The sequence below is a fragment of the Coregonus lavaretus genome, assembly GCF_964263955.1.
Source record: "Coregonus lavaretus genome assembly, chromosome: 16".
Classification (NCBI taxonomy): Eukaryota; Metazoa; Chordata; class Actinopteri; order Salmoniformes; family Salmonidae; genus Coregonus; species Coregonus lavaretus.
In genome coordinates this window covers 10817444-10842954 of record NC_140003.1, presented here as the reverse complement: position 1 = coordinate 10842954, position 25511 = coordinate 10817444, and the positions used below count along the sequence as shown (strand labels likewise).

The 25511-nt window shown below is 42.1% G+C and overlaps 1 pseudogene across 1 annotated transcript in view; it reads left to right on the top strand.

Annotated features, from left to right (window-relative positions):
• Window positions 1-16368, top strand: part of LOC311143372 (PMS1 protein homolog 1-like) — a 46804-nt pseudogene extending 30436 nt beyond the window's left edge. Inside the window, exons 11-12 of the transcript in view lie at window positions 1197-1326; window positions 16171-16368. The product of the transcript in view is annotated as a PMS1 protein homolog 1-like (transcript). The remainder of the gene's footprint in view (window positions 1-1196; window positions 1327-16170) is intronic.
• The last annotated feature ends 9143 nt before the right edge of the window (window positions 16369-25511 follow it).

The window sequence follows — 25511 nt, the reverse complement described above, 5'->3', positions numbered from 1 at the left end:
CCACGCAAGATCTCACCCCGTGGGATCAAAATGATCACAAGAACAGTGAGCAAAAATCCCAGAACCACACGGGGGGACCTAGTGAATGACCTGCAGAGAGCTGGGACCAAAGTAACAAAGCCTACCATCAGTAACACACTACGCCGCCAGGGACTCAAATCCTGCAGTGCAAGAAGTGTCCCCCTGCTTAAGCCAGTACATGTCCAGGCCCGTCTGAAGTTTGCTAGAGTGCATTTGGATGATCCAGAAGAGGATTGGGAGAATGTCATATGGTCAGATGAAACCAAAATATAACTTTTTGGTAAAAACTCAACTCGTCGTGTTTGGAGGACAAAGAATGCTGAGTTGCATCCAAAGAACACCATACCTACTGTGAAGCATGGGGGTGGAAACATCATGCTTTGGGGCTGTTTTTCTGCAAAGGGACCAGGACGACTGATCCGTGTAAAGGAAAGAATGAATGGGGCCATGTATCGTGAGATTTTGAGTGAAAACCTCCTTCCATCAGCAAGGGCATTGAAGATGAAACGTGGCTGGGTCTTTCAGCATGACAATGATCCCAAACACACCGCCCGGGCAACGAAGGAGTGGCTTCGTAAGAAGCATTTCAAGGTCCTGGAGTGGCCTAGCCAGTCTCCAGATCTCAACCCCATAGAATATTTTGTTGAAAGTCCGTGTTGCCCAGCGACAGCCCCAAAACATCACTGCTCTAGAGGAGATCTGCATGGAGGAATGGGCCAAAATACCAGCAACAGTGTTTGAAAACCTTGTGAAGACTTACAGAAAACGTTTGACCTGTGTCATTGCCAACAAAGGGTATATAACAAAGTATTGAGAAACTTTTGTTATTGACCAAATACTTATTTTCCACCATAATTTGCAAATAAATTCATTAAAAATCCTACAATGTGATCTTCTGGAAAAAAAATTCTCATTTTGTCTGTCATAGTTGACGTGTACCTATGATGAAAATTACAGGCCTCTCTCATCTTTTTAAGTGGGAGAACTTGCACAATTGGTGGCTGACTAAATACTTTTTTCCCCCACTGTACTTATAAATACAACTGTGTAGAATGGTAATTTTATAATTTCGTGATCATTCCTGTGAGATTCATTGAAATAAGTACCCCAATGTCCCATTTGGTACCCGGTACAGATTTGGTGTCCTTGATTAATATGTACTTGTATTTCTCTAGTATCCTAGCTGAGTATACTCAGGCTCTCTGGAACATGGAGAAGGGAAGTCCTGAGCTGAGTGGAGTGGCCGCCTTCTCTGATCCCAGGCTTTTGGCCAATGGGTTTCAAATCCGACTCACTCCAGGTAGTGTAGAATATTAAATTAATAGATTTTTCATTGTGGTAGGTAAATTGACAAATTTAATCTTGAGTTGAAAAAGACAAATGTAAAACCTTCACAACATTAGCGGACCCAGCACTGAGCCCTGAGGGACACCTGTTGCTTGGCTGTTTGGTGAGGAGATCGACCCTCTCCATGTTACCTGGCTTAAGCGATAGACTAGATCGGATGCAAATCATTCGTTTTGCAAAACAAACTGAGTCTGAACCTTTCAGGGTTTCCAGACAATAAAATGATTAGCTTGAAGAAACATGACTTTTCTTTGCACAAGCTGACATTTTTAGCAGAGCCCCTTATTAACACTTATGATGACATCATTGCGAGGATAAATTGCTTAAGAGGAAAGAAAAATGTCAGCATTTCCCTGGTCCTGGTGTTGCAGTTGAACATGCAGTGAAAGTTCATTGGCTTGTTAAAAAGGATTTAAGCACTAGAATGTTTCTCGCTCCCTTTCTCGCTCATTCTCCTGGTATAGTACTTTCATCCAACTAGCTGGTAAATAAGATGCTACAGTTTACAGCCCACCCTTTCCTTCTGAGAGAAAATAGGCCTTTTATTATTGTTTGATTCAAGCTGTTTAAAGGTCTCAAGGATTGTCCAATTCGATTTAACAAAGGTTGGCCCATTGGATCATTAATGTCATAGTTCACAAATAATTTAGGAATGTCAAACATAAGAGCTGGAGTAACAAGATTATAGTCAATTATTTCTGACAGAGTTGCTGTGTCAGTATTGGATTAGCAGTAGATGAGACAGAAAATATAAAGTTTCCCCCCCAAAATGCTTCCACCATGTTAGAGTTAATGAAGGTTCCACATGACTTCGTATGAAGTGGGATTTCTGTATTCTCACAAGAATCTTGTTTAGGTGCTGACTTGGGACCAAATTCTCCTGGTGGAAAGCGTTAAATAAATCCAACCCATTATTGTGAGTCGTAGTTGTAATCCCTTGCCATCAATTATGGAGGGGGAAAATTCCATTTAAAATTCAAAGACCACAGATTTACTATTTGTATTTGCTTTTTGATAGCTTTCCAATGTTTCTCTTTTTGGTCAATATGTGTTTACCTGTATGCTTTTATCAGTGCTTTATTTGTAAATCGGGAGGTGTCGGAACAAAATTGATCGCGAGGTTTCAAACACAATATAGCAGCAGATAGATCAAACAGCCAGGTAGCCTACTATATATTGGTGCTGAAATGGACAGCGCTCTCCGGTGCTGATTAAAAGCCAATTTATACTTGATCCGTTATTGTGGTCGGAGGCTCCGTATGGAGGGTGTGACGCAATTGCGGAGCCTCCAGAGGCATGCAGATTCCAAATTGAGATCTGTACTGCATCGCCGTGCGCCTCCCAAATTGTGTAACAATGCAGAGGGCTCCATATAGCTTCGCATTGACATGATTGGTTGATGGTAGGTGGGGGTGGGAGGTCCTATGTAAACATAAACTCACTTCCTTGACAACTTCCTTCACAACAGCTCTGCGCTGCTCCGCGAAGCGCATGAAGTATGAATGCCCTGACTTCTGCAGAGGCTGTATCGCCGTAAATGCTGTACGGCCAAAGCAGATGTAGGATTGACCATGCAGCGGCTCCTTTTATTCAAAGCCTTTTATAATGAACAAAAATTTCAACGCAACATGTAAAGTGTTGGTCCCATGTTTCATGAGCTGAAATAAAAGAGCCCAGACATGTTCCATAGGCACAAAAAGCTTATTTATCTCAAATGTTTTGCACAAATTTGTTTACATCCCTGTTAGTGAGCATTTGTCCTTTGCCAAGATAATCTATCCACCTGACAGATGTGGCATATCAAGAAGCTGATTAAACAGAATAAACATTACACAGGTGTACCTTGTGCTGGGGACAATAAAAGGCCACTCTAAAATGTAACACAACATAATGCCACAGATGTCTCAAGTTTTGAGGGAGCGTACAATTGGCATGCTGACTGCAGGAATGTCTACCAGAGCTGATGCTAGAGAATTTAATGTTCATTTCTCTAACATAAGCCGCCTCCAACGTCGTTTTAGAGAATTTGGCAGTACGTCCAATCGGCCTCACAACTGCAATCCACGTGTAACCACGCCAACATAGCACCTCCACATCCGGCTTCTTCAGATGCGGAATCGTCTGAGACCAGCCACCCGGACAGCTGATGAAACTGTGGGTTTGCATAACCGAAGAATTTCTGTACAAAATGTCAGAAACCGTCTCAGGGAAGCTCATCTGCGTGCTTGTTGTCCTCACCAGGGTCTTGACCTGACTGCAGTTTGGCGTCGTAACCGACTACAGTGGGCAAATGCTCACCTTCGATGGCCACTGGCACACTGGAGAAGTGTGCACTTCATGGATGAATCCCAGTTTCGACTGTACCGGGCAAATGGCAGACAGCATGTATGTCGTTGTGTGGGCGAGATGTTTGCTGATGTCAACGTTGTAAACAGAGTGCCCCATGGTGGTGGTGGGGTTATGGTATCGGCAGGCATAAGCTACGGACAACGAACATTTTATCAATGGCAATTTGAATGCACAGAGATACAGTGACGAAATCCTGAGGCCCATTGTCGTGCCTTTCATCTGCGGCCATCACCTCATGTTTCAGCATGATAATGCACAGCCCCATGTCGCAAGGATCTGTAAACAATTCCTGGAAGCTGAAAATGTCCCAGTTCTTCCATGGCCTGCACACTCACCAGACATGTCACACATTGAGCATGTTTGGGATGCTCTGCATCGACGTGTACGACAGCGTGTTCCAGTTCCCACCAATATCTAGCAACTTCGAACTTCGCCATTTGAAGAGGAATGGGACAACATTCCACAGGCCACAATAAACAGCCTGATAAACTCTATGCTAAGGAGATGTGTCCTGCTGCATGAGGCAAATGGTGGTCAACACCAGATACTGACTGATTTTCTGATCCACGCCCCTACTTTTTTTTAAGGTAACTGTGATCAACAGATGCATATATCTATTCCCAGTCATGTGAAATCCATAGATTAGGGCCTAATGAATTTATTTCAATTGACTGATTTCCTTATATGAACTGTAACTCAGGAAAATCTTTAAAATTGTTGCGTTTTGCGTTTATATTTTTGTTCAGTGTAGATGTCACTGCAGAAACTTGCCATATACAGTGGGGGGAAAAAGTATTTAGTCAGCCACCAATTGTGCAAGTTCTCCCACTTAAAAAGATTAGAGAGGCCTGTAATTTTCATCATAGGTACACGTCAACTATGACAGACAAATTGAGATTTTTTTTTCCAGAAAATCACATTGTAGGATTTTTAATGAATTTATTTGCAAATTATGGTGGAAAATAAGTATTTGGTCACCTACAAACAAGCAAGATTTCTGGCTCTCACAGACCTGTAACTTCTTCTTTAAGAGGCTCCTCTGTCCTCCACTCGTTACCTGTATTAATGGCACCTGTTTGAACTTGTTATCAGTATAAAATACACCTGTCCACAGCCTCAAACAGTCACACTCCAAACTCCACTATGGCCAAGACCAAAGAGCTGTCAAAGGACACCAGAAACAAAATTGTAGACCTGCACCAGGCTGGGAAGACTGAATCTGCAATAGGTAAGCAGCTTGGTTTGAAGAAATCAACTGTGGGAGCAATTATTAGGAAATGGAAGACATACAAGACCACTGATAATCTCCTTCGATCTGGGGCTCCACGCAAGATCTCACCCCGTGGGGTCAAAATGATCACAAGAACGGTGAGCAAAAATCCCAGAACCACACAGGGGGACCTAGTGAATGACCTGCAGAGAGCTGGGACCAAAGTAACAAAGCCTACCATCAGTAACACACTACGCCACCAGGGACTCAAATCCTGCAGTGCCTGACGTGTCCCCCTGCTTAAGCCAGTACATGTCCAGGCCCATCTGAAGTTTGCTAGAGTGCATTTGGATGATCCAGAAGAGGATTGGGAGAATGTCATATGGTCAGATGAAACCAAAATATAACTTTTTGGTAAAAACTCAACTCGTCGTGTTTGGAGGACAAAGAATGCTGAGTTGCATCCAAAGAACACCATACCTACTGTGAAGCATGGGGGTGGAAACATCATGCTTTGGGGCTGTTTTTCTGCAAAGGGACCAGGACGACTGATCCGCGTAAAGGAAAGAATGAATGGGGCCATGTATCGTGAGATTTTGAGTGAAAACCTCCTTCCATCAGCAAGGGCATTGAAGATGAAACGTGGCTGGGTCTTTCAGCATGACAATGATCCCAAACACACCGCCCGGGCAACGAAGGAGTGGCTTCGTAAGAAGCATTTCAAGGTCCTGGAGTGGCCTAGCCAGTCTCCAGATCTCAACCCCATAGACAATCTTTGGAGGGAGTTGAAAGTCCGTGTTGCCCAGCGACAGCCCCAAAACATCACTGCTCTAAAGGAGATCTGCATGGAGGAATGGGCCAAAATACCAGCAACAGTGTGTGAAAACCTTGTGAAGACTTACAGAAAACGTTTGACCTGTGTCATTGCCAACAAAGGGTATATAACAAAGTATTGAGAAACTTTTGTTATTGACCAAATACTTATTTTCCACCATAATTTGCAAATAAATTCATTAAATATCCTACAATGTGATTTTCTGGATTTTTTTTCTCTCAATTTGTCTGTCATAGTTGACGTGTACCTATGATGAAAATTACAGGCCTCTCTCATCTTTTTAAGTGGGAGAACTTGCACAATTGGTGGCTGACTAAATACTTTTTCCCCCACTGTACATACAGTGCTATGAAAAAGTATTTGCCCCCTTTCAAATTTTCTCTACTTTTGCATATTTGTGATACTGAATGTTATCAGATCTTCAACCAAAACCTAATATTAGATAAAGGGAACATAAGTGAACAAATAACACAACAATTACATATTTATTTCATTTATTTCATAAACAAAGTTATGCAACACCCAATTCCCCTGGAAGAGTGGGCCAAAATTCCTCCACAGCGACATGAGAGACTGATCAACAACTACAGGAAGCATTTGGTCGGAGTCATTGCAGCTAAAGGTGGCACAACCAGTTATTGAGTGTAAGGGGGCAATTACTTTTTCACACAGGGGAATTGGGTGTTGCATAACATTGTTTATGAAATAAATATGTAATTGTTGTGTTATTTGTTCATTTATGTTCCCTTTATCTAATATTAGGTTGAAGATCTGATAACATTCAGTATCACAAATATGCAAAAGTAGCGAAAATTAGAAAGGGGGCAAATACTTTTTCATAGCACTGTATGCCCATACTCAGCTGTGGGGCTTGCAGGGCCGAATATCATATAGCAACAGAATACCGGAACATATGAGAAAGAAAGTGCCAAACAACGTCACAGCGCAGCAGATAGATTAAACAGCCAGGTAGCCTACTACACACTGAGTGTACAAAACATTAAGGACACCTTCCTAATATTGAGTTGCCCCCCCCCGACTTTTGCCCTCAAAACAGCCTCAATTCGTCGGGGCATAGACTCTACAAGGTGTCGAAAGCATTCCACAGGGATGCTGGCCCATGTTGACGCCAATGCTTTCCACAGTTGTGTCAAGTTGGCTGATTGGCCTTTGGGTGTTGGACCATTCTTGATACACACGGGAAACTGTTAAGTGTGAAAAACCCAGCAGCGTTGCAGTTCTTGACACAAACCGGTGTGCCTTGCACCTACTACCATACACCGTTCAAAGGCACTTAAATATTTTGTCTTGCCCATTCACCCTCTGAATGGCACACATACACAATCCATGTCTCAATTTTCTGAAGACTTAAAAATCCTTCTTTAACCTGTCTCCTCCCCTTCATTTACACTGATTGAAGTGGATTTAACAAGTTACATCAATAAGGGATCCTAGCTTTTACCTGGATTCACCTGGTCAGTCAATGTAATGATTTGTACACTCAGTACAATGGTGCTGAAATGGACAGCGCTCTCCAAGGTGCTGATTAATTCCAAGCAGGTTAGACGTCACTGCAGAACCCTCGCCATACGCATATGCCCACATACTCAGCTCTGGGCTTTACATGCCCAAACTTCATATAATTAAGCAATAAGTCCCTAGGGGGTGTGGTATATGGCCAATAGACCACGGCTAAGGGCTGTTCTTAAGCACAACGCAACGCGGAGTGCCTGGATACAGTCCTTAGCCGTGGTATATTGGCCATATACCACAAACCCCTGAGGTGCCTTATTGCTATTAAAAACTAGTTACCAACATAATGAGCAGTAAAAATAAATGTTTTTTCATGCCCGTGGTATACGGTCTGATATACCGCGGCTGTCAGCCAATTAGCATTCAGGGTTCGAACCACCCAGTTTATAATTTCTAATAAAATACATCAATGTAGAGTACAGCAGAATACACATATCAGAATATATAGGCCTGCCGCCTGCCTATGTGATGATATGAAGCGCATATTCAAATGAACTTCACAGTACAGAACAAGTTTGTCAAAAACAACAAATATGTGCCTACCTTAGTTTTCCAAAACCTTCCACAAGACAGCCATTCACTCGTGTGTGTTCTCCCTATTTCGTGTTTTGCGCCTGGTGTCTGTGCCACATCTGTGTCATTAGCAATCCATGACCTCACATAGGGGACTGGGTTGAATTTGGTCAGTGGTAGGCCAACAAGGTTCAGAAAAAGTAGTCCTGATATTGTGGTGTGCAGTGAGGCGTGGGTTGAGGTGCAAATCAGGTTAATTAGAAAAAATCCCCACTCGCATTCTGCCCTGGAGATGGGGATGGTGCTAACTGTCACAAACAGCTCTTTCAGTCCATCTGGATTTCTCCTTTACCTTTGGTGTCCCTGGACTGTCTGTAGGCTCGCATGACAGTGCTTGGACTGTCAATGCCAAACCGTTGGCAGAGAGATTATATCTCTGTTTACCTTCAGCTCCTCGATTAACTGGCTGTGTCCTGTGTCATCCACTGAGAATATTCTAGCATCCAAGTTCCTCGCCAATGTCTCAAAAAACTCCCTCTGATCAAGGACTCTTCTGCTGGGTCTTCCGCCGTTCAGTTTGACGCCTTGGAAAGAGTTCTCCTGAATCCCTCTCTGGTTGAGTTGTGTGTGTCAGCCTGGCTGCTGTGCCATTGCACTGAACATCCTTGCTTCTCTGAAGACAGCCCTGTGTGCATTTATAATTGTGCAGTCTCTCTTTTGCAGCTCGAGTGACAACTCAGTTCTTGAAGTACATTACACATAAGGCCTAGATTGTTAACAAACACATGCAAGGATATGCGCATAGCAAGGCCACTATAGCTCTGACGGGACACACTGTCGCGGGAGGCATCCTCAGCTGCTAGTGTCCAAAATCCTGCCAAGTTGCACAGCTGAATGTTTAAACTCTCTGTGCACTCCCTAAGCTCCATTTGGTTTTTGTTAGATACGCTATAAAGTGCATATAGTTTGTCCATTAGTATTTTAAAGTGATTTATTGCTCCCATCTCTTTTACCACATTGCCTACTGCAAGCTCAATCCTGTGTGCCGAGCAGTGTCAAACAGTCATATTAGGGAAGAGAGCCTGGTTGCTACTCTGCTCTTGCGTCCCAGCATGACAGGCACACCATCACACATTATTCCAATGAGCGTTTTGGATCGAAAGTTCTCAGTCAACTTCACACCCTCTAATGCAGATAACAGATTACAGACAAATCCCTCTGCAGATAAATCATCCAGTTCCACAAGATCAACATTTTTTTTCTTCAGGTATGTCCATATCTGCCAGTTGAAGTCTAATATATACAATCAAGGCACTATTTTTATTCAAACTAGTAGCCTCATCCAGCATTAAGCTGATTTTGGGAACGCACTGTACTATTCTTGCAAATAGTTTTCGCTTCATTTCGGATTAAATACACTACCGGTCAAAAGATTCTTCAAATAGCCACCCTTTGCCTTGATGACAACTTTGCAATCTCTCAACCAGCTTCACCTGGAATGCTTTTCCAACAGTCTTGAAGGAGTTCCCACATATGGTGAGCACTTGTTGACTGCTTTTCCTTCACTCTGCTGTCCGACTCATCCCAAACCATCTCAATTTGGTTGAGTTCGGGTGATTGTGGAGGCCAGGTCATCTGATGCAGCACTCCATCACTCAACTTCTTGGTCAAATAGCCCTTAATAATAATAATAATAATAATATGCCATTTAGCAGACGCTTTTATCCAAAGCGACTTACAGTCATGCGTGCATACATTTTTGTGTATGGGTGGTCCCGGGGAACGAACCCACTACCTTGGCGTTACAAGCGCCGTGCTCTACCAGCTGAGCTACAGAGGACCACAAGAGTTGTGTTGGGTCATTGTCCTGTTGATAAACAAATGATAGTCCCACTAAGCCCAAACCAGATGGGATGGCGTATCGCTGCAGAATGCTGTGGTAGCCATGCTGGTTAAGTGTGCCTTGAATTCTAAATAAATCATAAACAGTGTCACCAGCAAAGGACCCCCACACCATAACACCTCCTCCTCCATGCTTTACGGTGGGAACTACACATGCAGAGATCATCCGTTCACCCACACCGCGTCTCACAAAGACATGGCGGTTGGAACCAAAAATCTCCAATTTGGACTCCAGACCAAATGATACATTTCCACCGGTCTAATGTCCATTGCTCGTGTTTCTTGGCCCAAGCAGGTCTCTCCTTCTTATTAGTGTCCTTTATTAGTGGTTTCTTTGTAGCAATTCGACCATGAAGGCCTGATTCACACAGTCTCCTCTGAACAGTTGATGTTGAGATGTGTCCGTGACTTGAACTCTGTGAAGCATTTACTTGGACTGCAATTTCTGAGGCTGGTAACTCTAATGAACTTATCCTCTGCAGCAGAGGTAACTCTGGGTCTTCCATTCCTGTGGTGGTCCTCATGAGAGCCAGTTTCATCATAGCGCTTGATGGTTTTTGCGACTGCACTTGAAGAAACGTTCAAAGTTCTTGAAATGTTCCGTATTGACTGACCTTCATGTCTTAAAGTAATGATGGACTGTCGTTTCTCTTTGCTTATTTGAGCTGTTCTTGACATAATATGGACTTGGTCTTTTACCAAATAGGGCTATCTTCTGTATACCACCCCTACCTTGTCACAACACAACTGATTGGCTCAAACGCATTAAGAAGGACAAATTCTACAAATTAACATTTAAGAAGGCACACCTGTTAATTGAAATGCATTCCAGGTGACTACCTCATGAAGCTGGTTGAGAGGATGCCAAGAGTGTGCAAAGCTGTCATCAAGGCAAAGGATGGCTATTTGAAGAATCTCAAATATAAAATATATTTTGATTTGTTTAACACTTTTTTGGTTACTACATGATTCCATATGTGTTATTTCATAGTTTTGATGTCTTCACTATTATTCTACAATGTAGAAAATATTAAAAATAAAGAAAAACCCTTAAATGAGTAGGTGTTCTATAACTTTTGACCAGTAGTGTATGTTGCTGTATGTTGGAGCAAGCATTATTGGAATGGAGAATTCTCCCCATGTCAAGTCCATTTAACTCCTGACAGTTGATTTCTTGCTTAAAGCCATGTGACTGTGACTTTTAGCCTCCTTTGTAAGCTGTTCATCAAACTCTTGCTGTAGTGAGATTTGTTTTATTTTGAGTGTTAAGTATGACTTCTGTTAAAGGGCAACTCAACCACTTTTCAACCTCATTTTAATTATCTCCAGCTCAATGCCAGTGTCTACACATGTGAAAAGTGGCGGATTTCTACGTTTTGTAGAAAAAATATTAAGTTAAAAAGTTATACCTGACGATATCATCAAAAGTTTAAACATTTTAAAAACAGTGATTTTCAAAGACTATGAGATTCTCAGTGACGTGGGGAGCAAGACAATACCCTCCCTCTGGCTAGAAACTCAATGCAGGTTTTGAAAATCACAGTTTTACTTTTAAACCTACCCTGTGATGTCACAGAGAAGCATTTTTTTAGGACCTTTTTAACCACAAATCATTGAAACGCGCCGTTTTCACATATGTAGACCCTGCTATGGTGCTGGAGTTAATGTATATGAGGTTGAAAAGAAGGGGGATTGCCCTTTAAAGTGTCCTCTTTAGCCTTGTACAATGCTTGCTACCGCTAAATGGGCCTTAGTTCGGGCATGTTCAACTTTCTTTCTGAGGGCTCTTTGTTTTTTTGTAATGTCGGAGGTTACTATACATTCCGACATTACAAAAGTTTCATCCCTCTAGTCTTTTCCTGAACCAAGCTCCCTACCTTTTTGCATGTTGTACAGCCCAGCCTCGAATTTTGCATGACAAGCCAGGGGTTATAGTTTTGCTTGTTCTTGAACTGAGCCTCTGTCCAAATTGCACCGGGTCCGGGGACTTCGTTGGTGGATGCACTGTCCTCCTCCCCGCTCCCGCCAAGTCTGACTCGCTAGTAGGCCTACCGAGTCTGACTCGCTAGTAGGCCTACCGAGTCTGACTTGCTAGCAGGCCTAATAGCAAGTGGAGATGCCGTGGTGATGCTGAACTGGCAGCATTAGAAGCGCTGTTAGCTAAGGCATCTCCATCAGGAGCAGTTTCACTCTCGCTCCTCTCCTCTGGATCTGGCAGTTCTCTGGCTTGTTTCAGGTTAGATGTTTCATCATCTTTCTGTGGATTTTTGGACTTGAAAAAGGTCATCAAACTAGATTGCATTTTCATATTAATTTTTTTAAAGGAGGCTATCCCACCTTTCAAATTCAGAATTAACAGTAGACAAGGGCAACGGCTAGCTAGCCGAGGCTACGTGACGTGATTACCTAGGGACCTCTTCACTAGGGCTTTAGTCAGCGTCTTGGTATGCTACACCTGTTAGGTGGATGGATTATCTTGGCAAAGGAGAAATGCTCACTAACAGGGATGTAAACAAATTTGTTCACAAAATTTGAGATAAATATGCTTTTTGTGCGTATGGAAAATTTCTGGGATCTTTTATTTCAGCTTATGAAACATGGCACCAACACTTTACATGTTGCCTTTATATTTTTGTTCAGTGTAAATCATGCCGCGAGAGGTCAAATCTGAGAAGTGCCAGATCTGGTTCCGGCAGATTCCGACTCCAATAAAGCACTGGTTTTAGTGTTTTTCATATGACGTCTGCACATTTTATCTGCACTATAATGTGTATATTTGTAAAATGGTGTTTTGTGTCAGTATAGAATAGTCTCAAATACCATGAATGGCTGCGAAAGCTCAAACTACTCCCCTCCCCTTGTCCTCAGTTAGTGTGACCTTATTTCTCCTTGCGATTGAAAAATCTCCAAATCCAAATCCTGCTTGTGTTGTATGGGTCACCTCAGTTGATGTTGGCATTTTGCCAGGCACTGTGCCCTCACAGTGGGTTTGTACCACAGTGTGCAGGTGAACAGAATGGCTGCCCTTTAGAGAGGGAAGAATTTCTGCCAATCACAGCAGGTGGGTGTGAATGTTAGTTGAGGTAGCCAGGGTGTAAAGTGCCAACGGTAGCTATATCAGATAGATATATTCTGGAAACAGTAATGTAATGTTGCTTGCATGTTTGGTCATATGAAAATATGAATACTGGTTTTATAATGACCATAGTGGATGTGGTCTCACAGGTCTCTAAGCACAAGTTCTATGTTCCATCTTACAAAATTGCTGAGTGGTGGGTTGTTGCTTGTTGACCCAAATTTGATCTCTTGCCAGTGCGACCCCTATTACATTTGCTTTCCTTTGGCCATGTTTTTCCTCATTGTTGAGTGATTAACACTTAAAATCATGCAGTGCACAGACCTTTCAGGGGACAGGTGCACAAAATGAAAAAAGGGCCAAAGAACTCTACTTTCATGTCATCCAACAAATGTAGCCTGGAGTTCGCTAAACAGCATTGGCAGTTGGATTGGAACCGGTGCTATGGTCAGATGGTATGAAAATAGAGCTCTTTGACCACACACACCAGTGGTGTTTTTGTCTAAATGAGATGCATAAGTAGACAATAACCTCATACTGTAAAATATGGTGGTGGATCTTTGATGTTACAGTGCATTCTAAAAGTATTCAGACCCCTTCACTTTTTCCACATTTTGTTTACGATACAGCCTTATTCTAAAATTGATTAAATCGTTTTTTCTTCTTCTCATCAATCTACAAACAATACCCCTTAATAACAAAGCAAAAGCAGGTTTTTATAATTTTTTGCACGTGTATAGAAAAACAACCTGATATCACATTTACATAAGTATTCAGACCCTTTACTCAGTACTTTGTTGAAGCACCTTTGGCAGCGATTACATCCTTGAGTCTTCTTGGGTATGACGCTACAAGCTTGGCACACCCATTTGGTGAGTTTCTCCCATTCTCCTCTGCAGATCCTCTCAAGCTCTGTCAGGTTGGATGGGGAGCGTTGCTGCACAGCTATTTTCAGGTCTCTACAGAGATGACCGATCAGGTTCAAGTCCGGACTCTGGCTGGGCCACTCAAGGACATTCAGAGACATGTCCCGAAGCCACTCCTGCGTTGTCTTGGCTGTGTGCTTAGGGTCGTTGTCCTGTTGGACGGTGGACCTTCGACCCAGTCTGAGGTCCTGAGCGCTGAGGTTTTCATCAAGGATCTCTCTGTACTTTGCTCCGTTCATCTTTGCCTTGATCCTGACTAGTCTCCCAGTCCCTGCCGCTGAATAACATCCTCACAGCATGACGCTGCCACCACCATGCTTCACCGTAGGGATGGTGCCAGGTTTCCTCCAGACGTGACGCTTGGTATTCAAGCAAAATAGTTCAATCTTGGTTTCATCAGACCAGAGAATCTTATTTCTCATGGTCTGAGAGTCTTTAGGTGCCTTTTGGCAAACTCCAAGCGGGCTGTCATGTGCCTTTTACTGAGGAGTGGCTTCCGCCTGGCCACTCTACCATAAAGGCCTGATTGGTGGAGTGCTGGAGAGATGGTTGTCCTTCTGGAAGGTTCTCCCATCTCCATAGAGGAACTCTAGAGCTCTGTCAGAGTGACCATTGGGTTCTTGGTCACCTCCCTGACCAAGGCCCTTTTCCCCTGATTACTGAGTTTGGACGGGCGGCCAGCTCTAGGAAGAGTCTTGGTGGTTCCAAACTTCTTCCATTTAAGAATGATGGAGGCCACTGTGTTCTTGGGGACCTTCAATGCTGCAGAAATATCTTGGCAACCTTCCCCAGATCTGTGCCTCGACACAATCCTGTCTCGGAGCTCTACGGACAATTCCTTCGACCTCATGGCTTGGTTTTTGCTCTGACATGCACTGTCATCTGTGGGACCTTATATAGACAGGTGTGTGCCTTTCCAAATCATGTCCAATCAATTTAATTTACTACAGGTGGACTCCAATCAAGTTGTAAAAACATCTCAAGGATGATCAATGGAAACAGGATGCACCTGAGCTCAATTTCAAGTTTCATAGCAAAGGGTCTGAATACCTTTGTAAATAAGGTATTTCTGTTTTGTATATTTAATAAATATGCAAACATTTCTAAAAACCTGTTTTCACTTTTTCATTATGGGATATTGTGTGTAGATTGCTGAGAACAATAAAATATTGAATTCATTTTAGAATAAGGCTGTAATGTAAATTATTTTGGAAAAAGTCAAGGGGTCTGAATACTTTCCGAAGGCACTGTACTGTACTTTCCTGTGGGTAAATGTATGCCGGTTCAATTTATGTGAAGGGCTTGAAAGCCCTTTGTTATCATGTGATGAAAGTAGAGATAGTCAAGACCGGAACTCTCCAGACCCAAACCCCTTGAGACCCAGACCAAGATCCTGTGTATTGATGCCATGATGAGACATTGACCAATTAATTGTGATAAAACAAGACCCAGAGAGTCTGAGAAGTAATTAATTATATCTCTAAACATTAGCCACCCAGATTCTATGTTTAAAAAGCAAGTAAGAGTAGCCATGTCCAAGCCAGAATGGCAGGAGCCTATCCCCTGTTTATGTATCATGAGGCAGCTTGATGTATAAGTACACACACCCTGGACAGGATGCTAGTCTATCGCAGGGCCTTACCCCCAATCCATCTCCTTAATGACTCGACCTGGGGTCGAACCCCCAACCTTCCATTCTCAGGGCAGACACTAACCACAAGGCCACTGAGTTGGCCAGAAAGCAAGGTGCCCTGTCACGATACTCAGTGGTTTATTTCAACCACATGAGTTTAGAGACTACAAAAACGATGGTCCTTTCCGATACCATGAGTCGAGATCAGGACCAATGACTGTATATATGAATGGACAAAGCCATCGATCACGTGACACCATTCATTCCTATGTGAAGACTCAATAGCGCATTGAAGCCAAATTAAGTCAGTTAAAATGGCGTCACATGGAGACATAACATGCTCAGTTTGAGCTACTCCAGGAAGTGACGTTGCCGGCTAGCTCAGTGCAGCCCCCTCTCATTGAGTAACTCAAGTTGAAGGCCGACCGGGGTACTGCAGGCTGCCATTATCAACTAAATTATCCTTAACTTCTTCTGTGTGCGATTATAAAATAATCGGTTCAAGGACATACATCTGGTGTATTAAAAGCAATTATTGGTACCATGATTGTCTTCTAAACCTTTTTTATGTACACGACGATTGGCCACTAAGATTGCTGTTTTTCCATTCACTATAATGGGGGATCCTGTTTTCTGCTAACAATGCCTGCAGTGCTGCGGTCGGCCTTGAACTTCGGTGGCTTCAATGAGAGGGGGCAGTCGTTCTCCACTGACCAAGACCTAGTGTCGAGATCAAGACCACTAGATCAAGACTCCACCAATGGGTGAAAGCCAAGTATAGTGATTATGTTGGCTATAATGCATGACGGTGTGTCCCACGTAAAGGGAGAAGCTGCTCGACTGGCCCGTCAGCTGCCTGTGACCCTTGCCAAAGAGGTTGTGGAGGACACACTTTCGCAGATGCAACAGCAGCTGGAGGAGACCAGCCAAGCCTGCATCCATGGACAAGCCTTTTCCCCCCACCTTTCTGACGTTCCTGACACAGAACAAGAGGCGCTAAAGATCATGTCCAATGTTTTGTAGTGTTGTTACCTTTTCCATGGAAGTATAGAGCTAGTTAAAACAAACCCTGGATATACTTTATTTGAAGATCTGCTGATAATTTAGCCCAAAGGCCGGCAGATGGCTATATTGATCTGGGTTTGATGGTTTCATCTTACCGTCCAAACGCATTGTATGCAGCCGGCAATACGCTCGTATCCACCATGGACCATCGTACCTAAAACATTCTCCATTCAGGCTGCATAGGAGTCTATTTCCTCCTTAAATAGATTTAATGGCAAGAAGGTGGAATAACACTGGGAAAATATGCATATTTTCTTTATGAAACACCATTTTCCACCACCATGCTATAGTGGCTAATGCTACTTCCTGATGTTGCGCCCTGTTCAGCCAGGGGTAAACAACAGACTGCTGCAACCTGATTGGCTGAACGTGAAATGCAACATCAGAGACTAGCATTCCTAGGCATTAGCTTCATAATAAATGGTTTATGTATTTACTAAAGTTAATAAAAGTTAATAAATATATTGTAATAAATTATATTATATTTTACAAATATTTCACTAATAGTTAAACTATTTAATAATGGTTTATAAGCAGTTTATAAGCAGGTCTTCAAATAAGGTTATGAGAAATGTATATCTTAAGCTTAACGACTATCTTAACATAATAAATTCATTATTTTTTTATTTTAGACACTTCATATAAATGTTTCAAAGTATCAAAAAATATGCTGAATAAATTTGATTTGTTAATTTATAGAATGTTTGCTGGGAAAGACTGCTGGATTGCAAATGCATTCCTTTCCATTTGAATGCTTCAGTAAATGTCATGAGATTATACTGTAAATGTTGTAAAATATGATACTTTACATTGATAATATCTGCAGCTAAGGCAAATGTTGAAAGCCATGGGTTGAATAACATGTCTGTCAGCATGGGTTTAGTACTTTTGCTTATCTGCAGAGCTGTTCAGAATTATTTTTGGAGAAAACAAACACCCTTAGGAATTTTATTATGTTGGCCTCAATGTAGAGAACAATATCCATTACACGTACCCAAACTCTACCCAACAGGAACTCGCAGTCTTGTACTGTGTGCTAGCCTAAAGTACTTCTAAGAAACGTGGGTCAGCCTGAATCGCTGGGCTGTAACCATCCAGCATGATCATACTCCTGCTGATAGCTGTGATTACTTGATTGGGAGCCAACTATACCTACATCTTCTCCATGGAATGCGCCTTACTTGGCCCTGTGCTGGGTTTGTTGTGTTTGAGTGTGAAACAATTCCTTCATGAGCAAGAAACGCACAGCCTTGTCCTGTGTTACATGTAGGCACCTACAGTACCAGTCAAAAGTTTGGACACACCTACTCATTCAAGGGTTTTTCTTTATTTTTACTATTTTCTACGTGGTATGAAATAACTATGAAATAACACACATGGAATCATGTCGTAACCAAAAAAGTGTTAAACAAAATAATATATTTTGTATTTGAGATTCTTCAAAGTAGCCACCCTTTGCCTTAATGACAGCTTTGCACACTCTTGGCATTCTCTCAACCAGCTTCATGAGGTAGTCACCTGGAATGCATTTAAATTAACAGGTGTGCCTTGTTAAAAGTTAATTTGTGGAATTGCTTTCCTTCTTAATGCGTTTGAGCCAATCAGTTGTGTTGTGACAAGGAAGGGGTGGTATACAGAAGATAGCCCTATTTGGTAAAAGACCAAGTCCGTATTATGGCAAGAACAGCTCAAATAAGCAAAGAGAAACAACAGTCCATCATTACTTTAAGACATAAAGGTCAGTCAATACGGAACATTTCAAGAACTTTGAAAGTTTCTTCAAGTGCAGTCGCAAAAACCATCAAGCGCTATGATGAAACTGGCTCTCATGAGGACTGCCACAGGAATGGAAGACCCAGAGTTACCTCTGCTGCAGAGGATAAGTTCATTAGAGTTACCAGCCTCAGAAATTGCAGCCCAAATAAATGCTTCACAGAGGTCAAGTAACAGACACATCTCAACATCAACTGTTCAGAGGAGACTGCGTGAATCAGGCCTTCATGGTCGAATTGCTGCAAAGAAACCACTACTAAAGGACACCAATAAGAAGAAGAGACTTGCTTGGGCCAAGAAACACGAGCAATCAACATTAGACCAGTGGAAATCTGTCCTTTGGTCTGGAGTCCAAATTTGAGATTTTTGGTTCCAACCGCTGTGTCTTTCTGAGACGCAGAGTAGGTGAACGGATGACCTCCGCATGTGTGGTTCCCACCATGAAGCATGGAGGAGGAGGTGTGATGGTGTGGGGGTGCTTTGCTGTTGACACTGTCTGTGATTTATTTAGAATTCAAGGCACACTTAACCAGCATGGCTACCACAGCATTCTGCAGCGATACGCCATCCCATCTGGTTTGTGCTTAGTGGGACTATAATTTGTTTTTCAATCCAAGACAATGACCCAACACACCTCCAGGCTGTGTAAGGGCTATTTGACCAAGAAGGAGAGTGATGGAGTGCTGCATCAGATGACCTGGCCTCCAAAATCACCCGACCTCAACCCAATTGAGATGGTTTGGGATGAGTCAGACCGCAGAGGGAAGGAAAAGCAGCCAACAAGTGCTCAGCATATGTGGGAACTCCTTCAAGACTGTTGGAAAAGCATTTCAGGTGAAGCTAGTTGAGAGAATGCCAAGAGTGTGCAAAGCTGTCATCAAGGCAAAGGGTGGATACTTTGAAGAATCTAAAATCAAAAATATATTTTGATTTGTTTAATACTTTTTGGGCTACTACATGATTCCACGTGTTATTTCATAGTTTTGATGTCTTCACTATTATTCTACAATGTAGAAAATAGTAACAGTAAAGAAAAACCCTTGAATGAGTAGGTGTTCTAAAACTTTTGACTGGTACTGTATGTGACTATTTCTTTAAATGAAATTAAGTGAATACAGAATCAGATTGTATGCCAGGCACGTACAGCTGACTTTATGACCTTCCACAGGTGGATTGCTAGGCCATCCCTAATCCAGAACATGTGGAAGTTCATGGAGCATGAAAAGAAAAGGCTTTTTTCTAGGGCAAAGAAGTGCAGGCCATCAAAAAGCAATGTTCTTTTAAAAAGGGAACACATTTTAAATAAGGAAAGAACACAGTTTCCTAGAAGAAGAACAATATAATGGCCTAGCTTGACTAGTACCCAATGGGCAAAACTGATTACAATTAATTCATTGTCAGGTTGTACACTGGTTGTAGTTACTTCTCTTAACGTCATTTTAGCAACCAGAAAATGTATGTCTTTACCTGGTCTGTTACCTGGTTGTGACAGACCAGTTTTTTGTTATAGTTAGTACCATCCCAGTTCGGAATTTGGAAGGTAGCCTGACCGGGAATCTGCTATTATCAGTCCATCACCTTAAACAGCCAAGAGGTCAGAACTATAAGGATGCACTGATTAGGAAATTCTGGGCCGATACCGATATCCAAATTCTGGGCCGATACCGATATATTTTCACTATACAGGTAACCGCCAAAATAAAGGAAACACTTGAGTAAATGAGGGATACAAAGTATATTGAAAGCAGGTGCTTCCACACAGGTGTGGTTCCTGAGTTCATTAAGCAATTAAAACATCCCAACATATTTAGGGTCATGTATTAAAATACCCAGTTGCCCATTATTTTGGCTACCCATTAAGAGTTCTCACCATCTTTGAAAGAGGGTTCTCAAAGGAGCATAGGGGGTTTAAAGGGTGTGTATGTATCCTGTACATGCGACTAATAAAACATGAAACCTGAAACTACACTGAACAAAACATTTAAAATAAAATGTTATATAGACCTTTAACTCAGGTACTTTGTTGAAGCGCTTTTAGCAGCGATTACAGCCTCGGGTCTTCTTGGGTATGACGCTACAAGCTTGGCACACCTGTATTTGAGGAGTTTCTCCCATTCCTCTCTGCAGATCCTCTCAAGCTCTGTCAGGTTGGATGGGGAGTGTTGCTGCACAGCTATTTTCAGGTCTCTCCAAAGATATTCGATCGGGTTCAAGTCCATGCTCTGGCTGGGCCACTCAAGGACATTCAGAGACTTGTCCCGAAGCCACTCCTGCGTTGTCTTGGCTGTGTGCTTAGGGTCGTTGTGCGACCCTAAGCACACCGTAGGGATGGTGCCAGGTTTCCTCCAAAGAGTTCAATCTTGGTTTCATCAGACCAGAGAATCTTGTTTCTCATAGTCTGAGAGTCTTTAGGTGCCTTTTGGCTCCAAGCGGGCTGTCAACTCCAAGCGGGCTGTCATGTGTCTTCCATCTGGCCACTCTACCATAAAGGCCTGATTGGTGGAGTGCTGCAGAGATGGTTGTCCTTCTGGAAGGTTCTCCAATTTCCACAGAGGAACTCTAGACCTCTCTCAGAGTGATCATCGGGTTCTTGGTCTCCTCCCTGACCAAGGCCCTTCTCCCACGATTGCTCAGTTTGGCCGGGCGGCCAGCTCTAGGAAGAGTCTTGGTGGTTCCATACTTCTTCCATTTAAGAATGATGGAGGCCACTGTGTTCTTGGGGACCTTCAATGTTGCAAAAAAATTTTTACCCTTCCCCAGATCTGTGCCTCGACACAATCCTGTCTCGGATCTCTACGGACAATTCCTTCGACCTCATGGCTTGGTTTTTGCTCTGACATGCACTGTCAACTGTGGGACCTTATATAAACAGGTGTGTGCCTTTCAAGATCATGTCTAATCAATTGAATTTACCACACGTGGACTCCAATCAAGTTGTAGAAACATCTCAAGGATGATCAATGGAACAGGATGCATCTGAGCTGAATTTCGAGTCTCATAGCAAAGGGTCTGAATACATTTACGTTTACATTTTAGTCATTTAGCAGACGCTCTTATCCAGAGCGACTTACAGTTAGTGAGTGCATACATTATTTTTTATATATTTTTTTCTTTTTCATACTGGCCCCCCATGGGAATACTTATGTAAATAAATAAATATGAAAAATCTAAAAACCTGTTTTCACTTTGTCATTATGGGGATTTTGTGTGTAGATTGATGAAGAAATGTTTTTATTTACTCCATTTTAGAATAATACATTTAGAAAAAGTGAATGCACTGTATATGACCTTTTTAAACATTCTAGCACAGATGCAAACTGCAACCAAGTTTCAATGGGAAAGTTTTTATTTGCATCACAAAAAGTGGCTGAAATGCATCAGAAAGGTATTGGAAAGTTCAGGAAAACATAAGGGAAGATCATCAGGCAATACTTGTGTGCTTTCAACTGTAGTTTTGGCACAGTCCCTTCTGACATGTCATGCACGGCTTGTGCATCTTAAAGGGAAACAGAAGACACATACATGTTCCTGAGAGTCTTAGCTTCCAGGAATGGGGATATTTAGCTTGAGCCAAAACCGTAGGAAGAAAACAGAAACCGCTCTGTTTGTCCCAACTGCTAATTGCAGATATCAAAGGTTACTCATGTAACTACGGTTCTATGAACTAAGCAGCACATTCAGTTGACTACAGAACACTCAGTTTGTCTCTGCTGCTAATAGCAGATGTATTTCAGCTCCCAACATCAGCTTTTGTCTCCACGTCGGACTGATGCAGATATAATATTTTTAAGTTATTATCTGCCGATACCGATATGGTCACCAATTAATTGTGTATCCCTAGTCCAAACCTCTTGAAGAGATCACTAGGTGTACTATGTTCGTGACAATACTCAGGAACATATTAGTCATATAGCTCTGTAGAAAACACTTAATTTATTGTGCTGAAAATTACCTTATCCCAAAATGGGACCTCAGCATATTTATGTTATTTTGTATTGTATTTCTGCATTTGTTTCTTACAGTTAGTGACAATTACTGGTAAACGTGGGATGTGATCATCCAGTATTTTAGTTGTGATGGTAATTTTGAACACATTAAACAATGGGCTGAAAAAGAGCTTACTATTAGTGAGATGCTCACTATTCAGAGATAATCACTGAGTTGGACACTTTTTACTATGGGCCTCGTTGACATATAATTTAGAAATCAAAAACAGAAGAATCAATGACCCCACAGAAGATGCCATTGACCCATGAAATTGAATGTGGTGTGGCTGTAAAAATTCTCCCACTCCTACAAACCAGTGCCTTTAACGCCCATCACAGTGTGCGCTTGATGCTCATAAAATGTGCAGTCACAGCGAGACACCTCCAATTACCTTGCTGAAAATAAAGCTCAGTTGCAATAAGAATTTAACAGTAGGTGCCCTGTGGACATATGGTTTGTGGCTTTAAAATGTTTTGATCAACTCCACATGAGCAAGGTGGTGGTGGTTATCATGGGGTTTGGCACCGGAAACCTTAGGGTTATCTCTCCACACTTACTTAATATAGAACATTGTGTAACTGTTTCCATTTACAACAATTTACACACCTCTTTCTTATGTGCAGCAATGCTTTATATCTTTATTCCTGTAGTACTTTTCTATAGATGGGACATTATTTTCTTGGGGATACTATTATTTAGCCCTGTTACCCATAAGTCATGACCCCAAGTGGTGAGTTTATGAGAGAAGTGGAGCAAGAAGTAACTGACAGATCCACAGTGGATTAGATTTAGCCCTCTAATGCAATGTTTCCAAGCAGACTAAATCCTAATGGATCCTCACCACTACACTTTGATGCCCCAAAGACCTGTGCTCTGTGTTTATTGTCATTGGTGTGAAAACATGGTTGACAAAGTACTTGGCAGTTGTCTCATGAGCATTTAAGAGCATTTTCAACTATACTGAACCAAAATATAAATGCAACATGTAAAGTGTTGGTCCTGTGTTTCATGAGCTGAAATCAAAGATCCCCGAAATGTTCCATATGCACAAAAAGCTTATTTCTCAAATTTGTTTACATCCCTGTTAGTGAGCATTTATCCTTTGCCAAGATAATCCATCCACCTGACAGGTGTGGCACATCAAGAAGCTGATTAAACAGCATGATCATTACACAGGTGCACCTTGTGCTGGGGACAATAAAAGGCCACTCTAAAATGTGTAGTTTTATTGGGGTTAAAGTATAGGCAGGCATAAGGTACGGACAACGAACACAATTACATTTTATCGATGGCAATTTGAATGCACAGCGATACCGTGATGAGATCCTGAGGCCCATTGTCGTGCCATTCAACCGCTGCCATCACCTTATGTTTCAGCATGATAATGCACGGCCCAATGTTGAAAGGATCTGTACACAATTCCTGGAAGCTGAAATGTCCCAGTTCTTCCATGGCCTGCATACTCACCAGACATGTCACCCATTGAGCATGTTTGGGATGCTCTGGATTGACGTGTACGACAGCGTGTTCCAGTTCCCATCAATATCCAGCAACTTCGCACAGCCATTGAAGAGGAATGGGACAACATTCCACAGGCCACAATCAATAGCCTGATCAACTCTATGCTAAGAAGATGTGTCGCGCTGCATGAGGCAAATGGTGGTCACACCAGATACTGACAGATTTTCTGATCCACACCCACTTTTTTTAAGGTATCTGTGACCAACAGATGCATATCTGTATTCCCAGTCATGTGAAATACATAGATTAAGATTAATGAATGTATTTCAATTGACTGATTTCCTTATATGAACTGTAACTCAGTAGAATCTTTGAAATTGTTGCATGTTGCGTTTATATTTTTGTTCAGTGTAATAGCATCAGTCCTCTCAAATGAAACAGATGCTAAGGAACAATACTGAGATTTTGAGTATTGTCGTAGTTGGGTATATAAATATACAATCTACATACAATACTAATATTCAGACCCTTTACTCAGTACTTTGTTGAAGTAACTGGCAGCAATTACAGCCTCGAGTCTTCTTGGGTATGACGCTACAAGCTTGGCACACCTGTATTTGGGGAGTTTCTCCCATTCTTCTCTGCAGATCCTCTCAAGCTCTGTCAGGTTGGATGGGGAGCGTCGCTGCACAGCTATTTACAGGTCTCTCCAGAGATGTTCGATCGGATTCAAGTCATTATGTCATTTTGTTTATTTATCCAACACCACTGATCCATATTCAATTGTTAGAAGAATCATTGTGGAACCGCTATGCAAACGTAGGGTTTGTATATATGAAATGCAGCCATAAGTAAATAATTACAACCATAACAGAAAGTCGTAACAGAAATTATCTAGCAGGCTGGCATGTTTGAGTTTTCTAACCCTATAACCCTAACCCTCACTAGCTTGCATGCCTAAACGTAACCTTACCCTAACCACTTGCATGCTTAATCTTACCCTAATGTTAACCACTCGCTAGCATGCTTAAACTTAACCTTACACTATCCTTAACCACTCGCTAGCATGTCTTAACTTAACCTTATGAATATAAGTACAACCGCTTGCACGAATTGCCCTATTATTTTAAGGACTATATTTGATCTTTTGACATTAGCCAAGTGTTCTCTCTAATGTAAGTAATACTTAGTGAGATGGCGCCGTACTGGATGGCTGTCATTTTACGAGCTCAATTTTGTGATCCTTTTGGCATTTATATTTACTTTATTTTGTATCCGCTATCATTTCTTATAACCGACAATAACTTTTGAACATCAGATCGGCAGTTACTTACCCCAATTCCGGCTTCAACTTCATCTTCGACTCATCTCCCCTGTGCTCTTTCTGTAATTCCAACCTAATTTTCGGGGGATGCAAGAGGAAACGCCAGCGTTACAGAGGCAGGAGAGGGGGAGTCCTGCCGAAATTAAGGTGAGGGCAAAACCGGCCACCTCTTCCCTCCATTCTATTGGTAATCAATCACTTGATAATAAGATGACTTCCGATCACGGATTTGCTACAAACGGGTATTTCATAACTGCAATATTCTCTACTTTTCTGAAACATGGCTTTGGACAAGGTACCCCCACATGGCTATCCAACTCGATGGATTCTCCATTGACCGAGCGAACAGGACAGTAGAGTCAGGAATTCGAGAGGGGGAGGGCTTTGCCTATTCATCAACAACAAATGGTGTGCTGACTCGAGCGCAGTGGTAGTCTCGACCCATTGTTCAACCGTCTTGCAATACTTGATGGTCAAATGCCGGACCCTTCTACCTCCCAAGGCAGTTTTCAGCTGTTATCGTAACTGTTCATAACTACATTCCACTTCAGGAGAA